General features: G+C 39.1%; 1 pseudogene; it reads left to right on the plus strand.

The window, feature by feature from the left end:
• Window positions 1-7058: 7058 nt before the first annotated feature.
• Window positions 7059-8040, plus strand: LOC123590443 (annotated as a pseudogene).
• Window positions 8041-15737: the final 7697 nt, after the last annotated feature.

A 15737-nucleotide genomic window follows, 5' to 3' on the forward strand; every position in this document is an offset into this window, starting at 1 on the left:
CTAGGCATCTGTTCATTTTTATGTGCTTATCATGAAAAGATTTACTTGTTACAAGTAATATACCTCTGATATCCTCAACTTATGAACTGACCTTCAAAACACCTGTTTGAGGGGCGCCTGGGTGGCTCAGTTGGTTGGGCGTCCGACTTCGGCTCAGGTCATGATCTCATGGTTTGTGAGATCGAGCCTCACGTCTGGCTCTGTGCTCACAGCTCAGAGCCTGGAGCCTGCTTCTGATTCTGTGTCTCCTTCTCTCTCTGCCCATCCCTCGCTTGTGCTCTCTCTCTGTCTCTCAAAAATAAATGTAAAACAAATTTTTTTTTTAAACCAAAAAACACCTGTTTGATAAAGGGGCTTGTCCAGTAAAATAGGGTGATTCACGCAGAAGCCATTCCAGAGCAATAAGACCTCAAAAACGCAATTATTTTTACACTCAAGGCCTAAAGCCTCCCTTTGGATTAGTCCATTTATAAAAGTTCTATCAGCATTGTCCAACAGAACCTTCTGTAATGATAAAAATCATTAACTGTGTTGTCCAATATGGTAGGTGCCAGTCACATCTAGCTAATGAATGCTTGACATGGGATTAGTGCAATGGAAGAATTGAATCTTAAATTTAATCTTATCGTATTTTTTAAAGATTTTTTTTACCTTTTTTTTTATGTTTATTTATTTTGAAAGAGAGCCATGTGCCAGCAAGCAGGGGAGGGGCAGAGAGGGAGAGGGAGAATCTTAAGCAGGCTCCCTCCCTAGTGCAGAGCCCAGAGACAGAGGTCTCAGTCTCATGACTGTGAGATCATGACCTGCATGATCCACCCAGGATCCTGAGCCACCCAGGTGCCTGTTATTCTTTTTTATTTCACGTTTTATTAAGTCATAAGGTACATAAGGTAAAGTACATAGACTGTACTGATCTTAAGTGTATAACCTGAAGAACTATTACGTATGTACAGACTCATGTTGCCATCCCAGAAAATCCAGAACATTTTCAGTACCCTAGAAGAAGACATCACATCCCTCCCCCCTCAGTAATCCTTACTGCTTGGGTCTCAGTTACTATTCTGGGAGACATATAATACATTTGAGATACAGGATATCTCCAGAGATATTCACTATTTAATTTAATGACTTACCCCCAGCCATTAGTCTTGCCTATGCTTGAACTACATATAAATGGAATCATGTCATATTAACCATTTTGTGTCTGACTTCTTTTAATCAATATACTGTTTTTGAGATGTATCCTTGTTGTTGCTAGCATCAGGTGCTTGGTTTCTTTTTTAAATTGTCTCATGTAGTATTCCACTGTATAAATACACCTAAATTTATCCATTCTCTTGGTTCTTTTTGACTTGTCTTGTTTCAAATTTTCAGCAATTGTGAATAAAGTTATTACAAATATACTTGTACATGTCTTTTTAGAGACACTCATTTTTCTTCAGTATATACTTAGACGTAAAAGTGCTAAATCATAAGGTAGAAATATGTATAGTTTTAGTTAATACAGCTAAAACATTTCTAAAATGATGCAATTTACAATTCCCCCTGCAATGGATGAGCGTTCCGTTGCTTCACATATTTACCCAAACTTGGGATTGTCATTCACCTTTATATTAGCCACTTTAGGGCATCTGGGTGGCTCAGTCGGTTTAGCGTCTGACTTCGGCTCAGGTCATGATCTCACGGTTCGTGAATTTGAGCCCCTGTGCTGTCAGGACAGACCCCACTTCAGATCCTCTGGCCCCCTCTCTCTCTCTGCCCGTCCCCTGCTCCCACTTTTTCTCTCTCTCTCACAATAAATACATAAACTTAAAAAAGATATTAGCCACTTTAATGAGTATATTTCTCACCGTGGGGTTTCTTTTCTTGTAAAATTATTTACTTTGGAATAATTATAGAACTACAGAAAAGTTGCAAAGATAGTACAGAGAGTTTTGATATCCCTTCACCCAGCTTCCTTTATTTTAATATCTTACATACTCATGATTCGTTAGTTAAAACTAAGAAATTAACATTGTTAATACTAATTAAGCTATAGACTTCATTCAGATTGCACTAGGTTTCCCTAATGTCCTTTTACTGGTCCAGGATCCAATCCAAGTTACTACATTCTATTTAGTGGTCATGACCCTGTAGTCTTCTCTGAAAAACCATTTCTTTCCTTGTTTTCTTCCCTCATTTTTTCCTTGTCAGTTTTGAAGAGTACTAATCTGTTACTTTACAGGATGTCCTTCACTTTGGGTTTGTCTGATGTTTTCTCATGATTAGAAACTGTCAAACCACCCTTCCGCATGCCTATAGTATACCCTTTGGTATTTCTTCCTGCAGTGAGAGTTCCGTTGTTCCATCCCATGGGGTGGTGGTGGTGGTGATTTTTAGCAATTCTGGAAGGTGAACACTGGTACCTCATTGTGATTCTAACTGCATTTCTCTATGACAAATGTTGACCATCTTTTCATATGCTTACTTGCCACCCATATATCTTATTTGTTGAAGAGCCTTTTTACATCTTTTGCCCATTTTTAAATTGGGTCAGTTGTTTTTCTTATCACCCTTAAGAATTCTTTATGTATTCTGGATGCAAGTCTGTTATCAGACATGCGATCCGCAAATATTTTCTCCTAGCCTGTGGTTCGCCTGTTTATTCTCTTAACATATCTGTCACAGAGCAAAGTTTTTCAATTCTGATATGGTCCACCTTATCAATTTTTTTACTTTTATGGGTTGCATTTTTATTTATTTTTTTTTTATTTAAATTTTTTTTTTCAACGTTTATTTTTATTTTTGGGACAGAGAGAGACAGAGCATGAACGGGGGAGGGGCAGAGAGAGAGGGAGACACAGAATCAGAAACAGGCTCCAGGCTCTGAGCCATCAGCCCAGAGCCTGACGCGGGGCTCGAACTCCCGGACCGCGAGATCGTGACCTGGCTGAAGTCGGACGCCCAACCGACTGCGCCACCCAGGCGCCCCTATGGGTTGCATTTTTAAATATATACACCGAACATGGTGTTCAAACCTACAACCCCAAGATCAAGCTTCGCACACTCCACTGACTGAGCCAGCCAGGTGCCCCCATGGATTGCATTTTTGATGTAGTATCTGAAATCTGATCACCAAGCCCAAGGTCCACCCAGAGTTTGTCTTGTGTTTTCTTCTAGATATTTTGCCATTTCACTATTTAAATTTAAGCTTATGAGCCATTACTTTTGGTGTAATGTGTTGTGGTATGTGTGTAATTTTTTTTTTTTTTTTTACATACAAATGTCCACTTGCTCCCGCACCACTTGTTGAAAAGACTGTTCTTTCTGCATTAAGTTGTCTTTGTACCTTTGTCAAAAATCAGTTGATGATATTTGTGTGGATTTTTTTCTGAGCTCTCTGTTGGTACCTCTGGCCTATGTGTCTACCCTTTTGCTGATACCGCACTGTCTTGATGACCATAGTTTCCTAATAAGTCTTGAAATTGGGTAGTGTAATTTCTCCAGCTAGCATTCTTTTTTTAGTTCCTTTCAGTTCCTTTTCTTTTCTGTATAAATTTTAGAATCCACTTGCCAATTTCTAAAAAAATAAAAATTAAAAAATTAAAAAAAGAGGCCTGCTGTGATTTTGATTGAGGATGCATTGACTCTATAAATCAAAGTGGGGAGAAGTAACATCCGTACAATATTGAATTTTCCAATCCACGTACACAGTATATCTCTCCATTTATTTACATCTTTGTTGATTTATTTTATTAGTGTTCTGTAGTTTTCAGTAGACAGATCCTGCCCGTACTTTATTATATTTTTACTTAAGTACTTAAGTGTGTGTTGGGGGGGAGGACTATTATAAATCATATTTTTTTAATTTCAAAGTCTAATTGTCTATTGCTGATATATGGAAATATGATTGACTTCTGTATATTGGCCTTGTATCCTACAAACTTGCTAAACTTACTTATTCTAGGAATATTCTTGTAGCTCCTTTGGGATTTTTATACAGACAACTATGTCATTGTCAAACAAAGACAGTTTTATTTCTTCCTTTCCAATCTGTAAAACGTTTATTTTCTTGGGGCACCTGGATGGCTCATTCAGTTGAGCGACCAACTCTTGGTTTCAGCTCAGGTCATGATCTCTCAGTTGGTGTGTTTGATCCCTGCGTTGGGCTTTGCGCTAACAGCTTGGGATTCTCTGTCTCCCTCTCTCTCTTCCCCTCCCCAGCATGCGCGCACTCTTTCTCTGACTCTCTCAAAAATAAATAAATAAACATTAAAAAACAACAACAACAAAACTTTCTACCCAAAAATGTTGGGTCTCCCTATACTGGGGTTAAATGAGAGGCAGTCACATCTAGATGTAACTTAGTCTGACTATGCCACAAGACCTCCCACAGCCTTCCTTGTCTCAGGGTGCGGCCATTCTGCAGGGGAACTCGAACCCACCAGGTGATGCCCGTTACTTTAATCCCTTCAAGGCTCATTGTTTTTCCCTATTTTGCTTAGCTTTCTACCCACATATTTATCTATCCACAAAGCTATCCATATTTAGCTTTCTACCCACAAAAACAAGGGTGATATGTATTTGTGCATTCCGCCATTATATTGTCAGTTATAACCAGGGAACCTTTCTAAGAATTTGATCAAGATTTAGTTACACAACCATCTGCCTGAGTTACTCTCAGGATGATATGAAATGATTTGTTCATTTGATGTGATATCTCTTTGCCTACTGTTGGACACTATGGGCTATAACGTGCATCCCTGGGTCTGAAGAAATGTTACTCAGTGGCCCAAATTGGTACAATGTCTTCTGTACCAGTCCTTTAATAGCATTTTAAGTGTTTGGGTCTACTACCAAGAATGCAAAGCCCAGTCCAGCCTAAGTGTCTATTCCTCTTAGGACCCACTTATCGTCCCCCGGACCTACCAGCACTGGTCCAATGTAGTCCGCATGTCAGCTGTGTGCAGGGCCATCCTCCCGGGGGCATCTTTCCCAGCGCCATCTGCAGTCTTTCTCTCTCTTGTTAGCATTTTGTGCCTCAAAAAGTGCGAGAGGAATATGTCTAGATTCAGCCCACCTCTGTATTGCTTCAGCACCCACGTGTCCACCCATTTCATAAAACTAGGTGGCCACCTCAAGGGAGTGCACCAAAAGGTCTACCTGGTGGTTTCTATCACCTTGTAAATCTGGAAGGAAGTTTGTCCAATGGGCATCAACATGCCCTGCTTTAATGTGTTCCTTAAATCCCCAGAGTGATTTCCACATGGCTTCACCCTATTCAGGCAGCCCCTTAATAGTCCAGTTTTTGCTTGCCCAGCTACCTTGACCACATGGCCAGGCTGTTGGCTACTGCCCATGAGTCCATAAAAACCCAAACACAGGGGCTTTTAACCAATGTTCAATACTTCATCACAGCTAGACAACAGCACACAGTTCAACCCATTGAAAGACGACCTTCTACCAGTCTTTCCATCTGACAGTCTTAACACAGCAGCTTTTCAAACAGAATACTGGCCATGCATTTTGGAACCACCATCAATTTCCTTCCTGACTTTCAATTCCATCAATTACTGCACCTGCATATCCGCCTACTCCAATCTTAGCTCCTGTTAAACTTCACCAACAGGTTGTGAATTCCCAGTGCACTTGGCTCCTGTGTCAAGGACATACCTCCATATGTCAAAGGTAATGTCATATTCAGCAGGTGAACATCCTGGCCATCACAAAGCCAATCCCACATGGCTTGTGTATGAAACATAGCTGCTTCATCTGGGGTGTTCCACTTGGCATTTATAGGGGACTTTGGGTAGTCCATCTTGTCAGGATAAACACGCCTTCCAGTGGTTTCTGTCCAGTCCACCATGCTGGCTGTTGCCTCTTGAATAATCTCTTGTGTATTCCTGGATCATGTATCTCCACCTTCTATTTTTCAAGGATGAGCTTTAAGTCCTGTATCAATCCAAACATGCTCTTCCACTCTGCAGCATTCAAAACCAAGGACACAGCCCCCAAATTAATTACTCTCACAATCCATTTCAGTAAAAGCTCTTCAGGGAACCAAATGATAGCAATCTACAAAATAAGACAACTCCTTCACACTATGCTTCTGGCTTCAGTAGTGTCTTGATTTTGTCTTCCCCCCATCTTGACAACCTTCGTGGTAAGCAGAGGCCTTAGAGCATAATTTTCCCCCTTGTAGGCTGCTTTGAGGCTAGAGGCTAAAGCTCAGACTTTGGGACTAGTGGCTAAAGCTCGTGATCCACCATCAAGGTCTGACCCACCACTTTCTTTTACTTTCACTTTGGCTCTTACAGATAATAACCAGGGGACTGTACATTTAGCATGCTTCTCATTATTTTGCACTTCTTTACATATGTAATAAGCCAACTCCTTGAGAATCAAATCCAGCACCATTTCTGGATCATAACTGATCTCAGCACAGCTGTAGTTTCAGACCATGAGGGACTAAGTGGCCATCCAGGGATCAAAGCTTCCTTATTCCCTGCCTTTTCTTACTTTCTCTTCCCAAACCGTAAGTTTCTGTGAACCATGGCTGTTTTAGCAAATCCCACTTGTCTGACACCAGTTAGTAGGATCTGTTTCTACTCACAACACTGGTTAAATGTATGGGTTTTCCACACCAAGAAATTCTCCAGTTCTCTGCAGATACTGACTTAATGTCCTACAATTTAACTCAATTTTGACACTAACTACACAGAGCTAGTAGGTTACATACACTTCTGTCCAACTTGTCCACAAATCGGAGGCTCCCAAGACCCCCCCTCTTCAACTACAATAATTTGCTATAACACCTTAATGGAACTCAAGGAAATACCTTACTAACTAGTAACAGGTTTATTACAAAGGATATTATAAACGATACAAGTGAGCAACCAGATAAAGAGGTACCCAGGACAAGGTCTGGAAGAGTCCAGACCTTGGGAGCTTGGGGTGCCCATGGATGCATTCACCAACCTGGAAGCTCTCTGAACCCCATAGTTTAGAGATTTTTATGGAGGCTTCATCGTGTAAGCAGAATGGGTTATTAACTCTATCTCTACCCTCCCCCGCCCCGCCCTAGAGTACGGGTGGGTAAGGCTGAAAGTTCTAAGCTTCTAATCGTGGCTTAATCTTTCTAGTAACCAGTTCCTACCCTGAAGCTATGAAGGAACACACCAAGAGTCACGACTTTAACATGAAACATACTTGAGAGGCACCAAGTGCAGGAGGCCGGTAGGTCGGGGGTGCGCACAGGCTAAGGGCGCTGCGACTCCTGCCGGCGGGTCTGCCTCTGGGTGAGTGCGCGACTGGTGGCGTTTCCTGTTCTCTCCCCCGTGTGGCTGCAGCTCGCGCCTCGCCTGACACAGCTGGACCATGACTTCAGCTTTGGAAGAGCTACAGAAAGATCTAGAAGAGGTGAAGGTGCTGCTGGAAAAGGCCACCAGTAAAAGGGTACATGATGCCTTTGTAGCTGAAAAATCCATGCTTGAGGCAGAAATCAAGAATAAGATGCAGCAGAAATCACAGGGAAAAACAGAATTTCTTGACGATGAAAAGCCAGCTGCTGTGGTTCCTCCCATTACAACGGGATATACAATGAAAATCAGTAATTGTAGATGGGATCAGTCAGATGAGTTTGTGAAAATCTTCATTACCTTAACTGGAATCCAAGTCCCCACTGAGAATGTGCAGGTGCATTTCCCAGAGAGATTATTTGATCTTTTGGTAAGGAATCTAAATGGGAAGAGTTACTCTATGATGGTGAACAATCTCTTGAAATCCATCTCTGCGGAAGGCAGTTCAAAAAAGTCAAGACAGATGCAGTTCCTATGTAGAACGAAAGCAGAAAACACGCGGTGGCACTACCTGATTCAGGTTGACAAAGAATGAGAAGAGAAAGAAAAGCCCTCCCGGGACGCTGAAACAGATCCTAACAAGGGATTGATGAATGTTCTAAAGTAAATTTATGAAAATGAAGATAATGATATGAAGCAAACCATTAATGAAGCCCGCGTGGAATCAAGAGAGAAGCAAGCCAAAGGAGACACAGAATTTTGAGATTTTAAAATCATTGGGAAATGGTGATGTGGAAATATTGATGTTTCCAATAAGGAAATGTTGGTGAGCTGAACACATAAATTTAACAAATAATAACTTTCAAAGCCTTCCTTCTAAGAAAAGGTAATGAATTCTCCCATTTCCTACTAGAGGATTTATTTAAAGAAAATAGGTTTATTAAACACTTCCTCCAAAGATGGCTTCCGTAGTAATCTGGGCATTTTGATGAGTTTTGTTCAAGAAAGGATAACATTGCATTCATGTATGAAATGTAAAAAAAAGCAAGTCTTGCTTAATGATAATGCCACGCTGTGTGTATATTTGTTCAGCCAAGGGGTAGAAAACAAAAGTTATTATTTTCTTATAAGTTCCTGACATCAGCTTCCACCAATGTAAAAATAAGTAAAAATAAAACCTGAATTTTTGCATGAATCTATAAATAGAAATAAAATTTAAAACCTCTCCTATCAGGAAATTACAAGGGTTTTGGGGAGCTCTGTGTCAGGAACTAAGGGCAGAAACCAAGCATATATTTCTTATTATGTCACAGGAATGGTGAGAGAGGACATCCTGTCTTGTTTCCAATCTTAATCTGTCACCATTAGGTTTAGTGTTATCTGTATGTTATTCACAGATATTCTTCATTAGGCTAAGGAATAGCTTATTCTTTGAATCAGCCCCTCTATTCTTTGTTGAAAGCTTTTATCATGAATGAATGTTGAATTTCGTCAAATGCTTTTTCAGCATCTATTGAGGTGGTCATGTGGTTTTTCCTACCTTATCTGTTAATATGATGTGTTTCATTGATTTTTTAACATTTAATCAAACTTGCATTCTTGTAAATTTTATTTGATCATGCTGTAGTACCTTTTTTATATATTACTGGATTTGATTTGCTGATATTGTTGAGGAATTATACACTTATGTTCATGAGGAATATTGGTATTGGTAGTTTTCTTTTCCCATAACACCTTTGTCTGGTTTGGGTATTATGGCAATGGTAGTTTTATTGGGTAGGAAGTGTTCCCTCTTCTATTTTCTGGAACAGATTTCTTCCTTAACTGTTTGGTATAATTTATCAATGAGTTAATCTCAGCCTGGAGTTCTATTAATTAGAAAGTTTTTAGCTACAAATTCAATTTCTTTTGGGTTATCTATTTTCCCATGAGTGAATTTTAGAAGTTTGTGTCTTTCAAGGAATCAGTTCATTTCATCTAAGTTATCAGATTTATGGCAATAAAGCTGTTCCTGAAGCAGCGTGGAGCCTGCTTCAGATTCTGTCTCCCTCTCTCTCTGCCCCTCCCTTGCTCACGCTCTGTCTCTGTCTCTCAAAAATAAATACACATTTAAAAAAATAATAAAAAAAATAAAATACTACTCTGACTACAGTAGGGAGAATGGATTCAGGGGTACCAAGAGAGGAGGTGTGTGGAGAAATCAGGAGGAGCCCACAAGATGATGGTCACCTGGGCAAGCTGGTGGCAGTGGGAATAAAAGATGGATTCTAGAGATATTTGGAAAGTAGAATAATTAGACTTGCTAACTGATTGGATGTGGGAAGTAAGACAGAAAAAAAAAAAAAAGAGACAAGGATGACTCCCAGGTTTCAGGCTTTAGCAACTGAATGGGTGGTAATATCATTTATCAAACTAGAAAATTATCAAGGATTAATAAACTTGATTACATGAAAATATAAAAATTCTGTGCACTGAAAGACCATATAAACACAGGACAGACTGGGCGAAGATATGTACAATTCATATAACTGACTAAGAATTACCATCCAGAATGTTAAAAAAAAAAAAATTAGTAAGAAAAAGACAAATGATCTGACAGAAAAATAGGCAAAGAATGTGAACAGGCAACTCATTAATGAAGAAAACCAATGCCACAAAAATAATTTAAAAAGATACTCAACCACAGACTCTTTAACTATAGAGAACAGACTAATAGTTATTGGTGAGGAGGTGGGTGGGGGTTGGGTGAAATAGGTGATGGGGAGTAAGGAGTGCACTTGTCATGATGAGCACCAAGTGTTGTATGGAAGCGTTGAATCACTACATTGTACACCCAAAACTGATATTACACTGTATGTTAACTAAGTGGAATTTAAATTAAAACTAAAAAAAAAAAGATGCTCAACCTTACTAGGTCATGAAATACGAACATGTAGACTTAGCAACAATTAAGAAATCTGATGAAAGCAAGAATTGGTGACACTTTGGAGCAACCAGGGCTTTCGTGCATAACTAATGGCAAAATAAATTTAAATCATTTTGAAGCAAAATTTGGTCATATCTTGCTAAACAGAAGATACATATTCTTACAGATGATGCACATTTCATATCTAGGTAACTAGATATCTAGTCTAGCGAAACTCTTGTTCACATGCACAAGGGAACATAAACAACAAAGTTGACTCGGGTATTGTTTTCTAATAGTTGAAAAAGTGAAAACCACATCCATCAATAGAATGGATATGTACATTGGGGTTTATTTATATAATGCAATATAAATATAATACCATAGTAAAAATAGTAAATTACTCATTTTGATACATATAGCTTTAGTTCTTTCGTTCTTACTATTGTGTATATATATATACACATATACATATATATTGGAAATTTACCCATGTTGATACATGGCACATGATGTGTGTGTGTGTGTGTGTATGTGTGTGTGTGTAGAGAAGTGTCAAAATAAAATCAGCTGCTAAAAAGATACATACAGTTAAATACCATTTACATGAAATTAAGAAACAAGCAAAATACCAAAGAAGATTACGAACATATTTCTAGAAAAATTATTAAAATATGCAAGGAAATGATGAAATCAAATTCAGGTTATTAACTTCTTCTAGGGAAAAGGGGGAAAGGGATATACAAAGGGCCTTAATTTTACATCCAATGTTTTACTTTTTAAGCAGACCCATGGTTACATGTGTGACTATTTATATTATTACCTATACTTTTTTATATGCCAGAAATATTTCATTAAAAATAAACTTTTAGGGGAACCTGGGTGGCTCAGTTGGTTAAGCATCTGACTCTTGATTTGGGCTCAGGTCATGATCTCACGGTTCCTAACAGCACGGAGCCTGCTTGGGATTCTTTCTCTCCCTTTCTCTCTGCCCCTCCCTCCCTCTGTCTCTCAAAAATAAATATACATTTTAAAAAATAATAATTTTTGGAGCCCACATCGGGCTCTGTGCCAACAGCTCAGAGCCTGGAACCTACTTCAGATTCTGTCTCCCTCTCTCTCTGTCCCTTCCCTGCTCATGCTCTGTCTCTCTCTCTCTCTCTCTCTCTCTCAAAAATAAATAAACATTAATTTTTTTTAATAATAATAATTTTTTAAAGGAAACCAATAGAAAACTTCCAGTTTCCAGTAATAACGGACTAGCTCTTTCAGTCTAAACCTCTGGCTGAAAGCAACTAAAAATAATGGATACTTTTCATAAATCATGGAAAAAACACCAGGGAGATGGCAATCATAATGAATTACCAGAAGAGACAGTAAGAATCCAGACATAGAGATGGCAAAAGCTTAAACCCTCACTTCACCAAAAAGGAAATCCAAATGGCTAATAAACCCATAAAAAGATGCTCAGCTTCATTAGACACCAGAGAAGTACAAATAAAACCACACCCTCCAGATTGGCAAAAATTCAGAACTCTGAAAGTACATAGTGTTAAATATTGATAAGTGTGTGGAGCAACCAGAACTCCCATATAATGCCCAAGAAGTGGAAATTGGTTCAATCATTTTGGAAGTGAGTTTGACATGGCCCAGCAAGTCCACTCTTAGGTATATACAAAGAGAGATGTATGCATATTATTTCAAGGATTCCTGCATGATAGGGTCAACAGAATCAGTGCTTATAATTCCAGTTCCAAAAACTGGAAATAAACCCCATGTTAATCATCATAAATAATGGTTTAGTCACACAATGCAGTGTTATACTAAAAATGGATGCACTTTGTGAAACATGACAATAAATATGAATGTCATAAATATTTTATTGAGAGTAAGAAGCAAGACAGAAAAGAAAACATACAGTGTGATTCCATTCGTAAAGTTTAAAAAACTAAACTACATTGTTCAGGGATGGATACATAAGTGGTGAAACTAATATGATCATCACCAAAGACCACGCAGCCATTGCTCTAGGAAAAAGAAAGTTTGATTATGATTGGAGAGGGGCACATAGATGCATTAATTTAGGAGTATCTGGGTGGCTCAGTCAGTTGAGCATCCAACTTCGGCTCAGGGTCTCGTGATTCAGGAGTTCAAGCCCTGCATCAGGCTCACTACTGTTCAGTGCAGAGCCCACTTTGGATCCTCTATCCCCCTCTCTCTCTCTGCCCCTCCCCCACTCATGCGTACACATGCACTCTCTCTCTCTCAAAAATAAATAAAACATTAAAAAAAAAAAAAAAAGCAGTACCTCTAATCTCTAAGGCCCAGCAGCCTGTCCTCAAGCACTGATTCCACCCTTTACTAACGATATGAAGTTGGTCAAGTTACTCAAACGTTTTACACCTCAGGGTCCAAATCTATAACAGAGGACTGTTGTGAGAAGTGAATGCAACCATCTACGTAAAATGTTTAACACATAATAAGCATTCAGTTCATGTAATTATTATCTTCTGTAGTACTCAAACTCTTTTTTTTTTTAATTTTTTTTAACGTTTATTTATTTTTGAGACAGGGAGAGACAGAGCATGAACTGGGGAGAGGGTCAGAGAGAGGGAGACACAGAATCCAAAACAGGCTCCAGGCTCTGAGCTGTCGGCACAGAGCCCGACGCGGGGCTCGAACTCACGGACCGCGAGATCATGACCTGAGCCAAAGTCGGCCGCCCAACCGACTGAGCCACCCAGGCACCCCATAGACAAACTCTTTTAAGAAGAGTGGCCATGATGGGAGGAGGGAAATGACCATAGCTGGAGGGGGACATGGAATTGAAGAAAGGTAGTATTTGTTTTGTTTTGCTTTCACTTCATTTAATTAACTTTATTTCTTAAAGCTTACGTTTACAGAAAAACTGCACAGAAAGTACAAAGAGGGTCCATATATTCTTTCTGTTCCTCCACACACAGCTTCCCCTACTATCAACATCTTGCAGTAACATCTTGTAGTACACTTATTACAACTAATGAGGCAAATTGATACATCATTACTAACCAAAGTTCATAGTTTACATTAGAGTTCACTCTGTGTTGTGTGGTTCTATGGGTTTTGGCAAATGTGTAATGTTGTATATCCCTCATTATAGTATCATACAAAGTGTTTCACTGCCCTAAAAATCCCCTATGATTCATCTATTCATCCCTCCCTCTCTCCAAGCCCCTGGCAACCCCCAATCTTTTCACTGTCTCTATAGTTTTGCATTTTCTAGAATGTCATAGCTGGAAACACACAATGTGTAGCCTTCTCAAACTGGCCTCCTTCACTTAGCAATATGCATTAAGGTTATTTCATGTTTTTGCAGGGGTGAGCTCAATAGTTCATTTTTTTATTGCAGAATACTATTCCATGATCTAGATGTGCCACAGTTATTTAGAATGTGTGTCTAGAAGACACTCTAGAAGAATGTCTTGATTACTTCTAAGTTTGGGCAATTATGAATACAACTGCTAAAACATACATGTGCAGGTTTTTGTGCAGACGTAAGATTTCAACTCATTTGGATAAATACCAAAGTATGCAATCGCCAGGTCATATGATAAGACTATGTTTAGCTTTGCAAGAAATTACCAAACTGTCTTCCAAATTGGTTATGCCATTTTGTTTTTCCATCAGCAATGAATGAGAGCTTCAGTTGTTCCGTACACTTACCACCTATTGGTGTTTGGGATTTTAGCCATTTTAATAGATGTGAAGTAGTATCTTGTTTTCATTTGCAATTCCCTAATGACATATAATATGGAGCATCTTTCCCTAATGACTTATAATATGGAGCATCTTTCCTATGCTTATTCGCCATCTGTATATCTTCTTTGGTGAGGTATCTGTTCAGAGCTTTTTGCCCATTTGGGGGGTCCATTTTAAATTGTATTGCTGGGGCACTGGTCTGGCTCAGTTGGTGGAACATGCGACTCTTGATCTTGAGGTCATGAGTTCAAGCCCCATGTGGGGTGTAGAGATTACTTTAAAAAAAAATAAGTTGAGTTGCTTATTTTCATATTGTTGAGTTTAAAGAGCTCTTTGTATATTTTTAACACGAGTTCTTTATTAGACTTGCATCTTGCCAATATTTCCCCAGTCTGTGGCTTGTCTTCTCATTCTCTTAATAGTGTCTTTCACAGAACAGAAGTTTTTCATTTTAATGGAGTCTCATTTATCAATTTTTTTCTTTCACAGATACTACTTTTGCTATTGTATTTAAAAAGTCATTGCCAAGGGACACCTAGGTGGCTCAGTCAGTTTAGTGTCTGATTCTCGATCTCGGCTCAGGTCATGACCTCATGAGTTCATGAGCCCCCGATGTGGGGCTCCACACTGATAACGCAAAGCCTGCTTGGGATTCTATCTCTCCTTCTCTCTGCCCCTCCCCCACTTGCTTGAGCTCTCTCTCTCTCTCTCTCTCTCTGTCCTCTCTCTCTCTCTCTTTCAAAAATAAATAAACTTTAAAAAATAAATAAATGAAAAAGTCTTTGCCAAGCTCAAGGTCTCCTAGATTTTCTGTTATATTATCTTCTAGCAGTTTTATAGTTTTGCATTTTACATCTAGGTCTATGATCCATTTTAAGTTAATTTTTGTGAAAAGTAGAAGGTCTGTTCTAGACTTTTTTTTTTTTTTTTTGCATGTCCATTGTTACATTTGTTGAAAAGACTATCTTTTCTCCATTGATTGCCTTTGTTCCTTTGCCAAAGATCAGTTGATTCTATTTGTGTGGGTCTACTTTTGGCTTTCTATTCTGTCCCATTTATCTTTCTGTTTATTCTTTCACCATCTCATACTGTCTTGATTACTGAAGCTTTGTAGTAAGTCTTGAAACTGGTAGTGTCAGTCTTCTGACTTTATCCTTCTCCAATCCAGAGTTGGCTCTTCTGGGTCTTTCTAGACTTTAGATTGGTTTGTCAATATACACAAAATAACTTGCTGGGATTCCGGTTGAGATTGTGTTGAGTCTACAGATCAAGCTGGGGAGTACTGATATATTAACAACATTGAGTGGAAGGTATTTTTTTAAGATGAGGAAAAATTTGGGCATATTTACAAGTTTTGGAGAAGGAGTTAGTGTGGAGAAGAGGTTGAAATATCAAGAGGGAGGGAATAATCAATATCATAAGATTTCTGACCAGGCTGCAAGAAGTGGGGTTCAGAGTGCATGTGGAGGAACTGATAGAAGGAGGGAACTTTGTCCAATGTAGAGGAGGACAGGGAATGAGGATATGTGTAAATGTGTGTGTGTTTGTAAATTTGGTGGTGTTTAGTTTTTTGGTAAAGATGGTCAGCTGTTGACAACAGGAGGATGAGATAGGGCTTGGAAGGTTGAATGGAGGGAGTGTGAGTAGCCATTGCCTGGAGGGGACGGGCATGTTAGTTACAAGGACAGAGCAGTATCACCAGGCAGTGTTGAGGGTACAGTTGGTGACCATAAACTTGAAGTACCAATCTATGCTGACATGTGAGACTGCCCAGGGGTACTCAGAGAGACCCGGTTATATGCATACAGAAGTCCATC

The sequence above is a fragment of the Leopardus geoffroyi genome, chromosome B4 (assembly GCF_018350155.1).
Source record: "Leopardus geoffroyi isolate Oge1 chromosome B4, O.geoffroyi_Oge1_pat1.0, whole genome shotgun sequence".
NCBI classification, from domain to species: Eukaryota; Metazoa; Chordata; class Mammalia; order Carnivora; family Felidae; genus Leopardus; species Leopardus geoffroyi.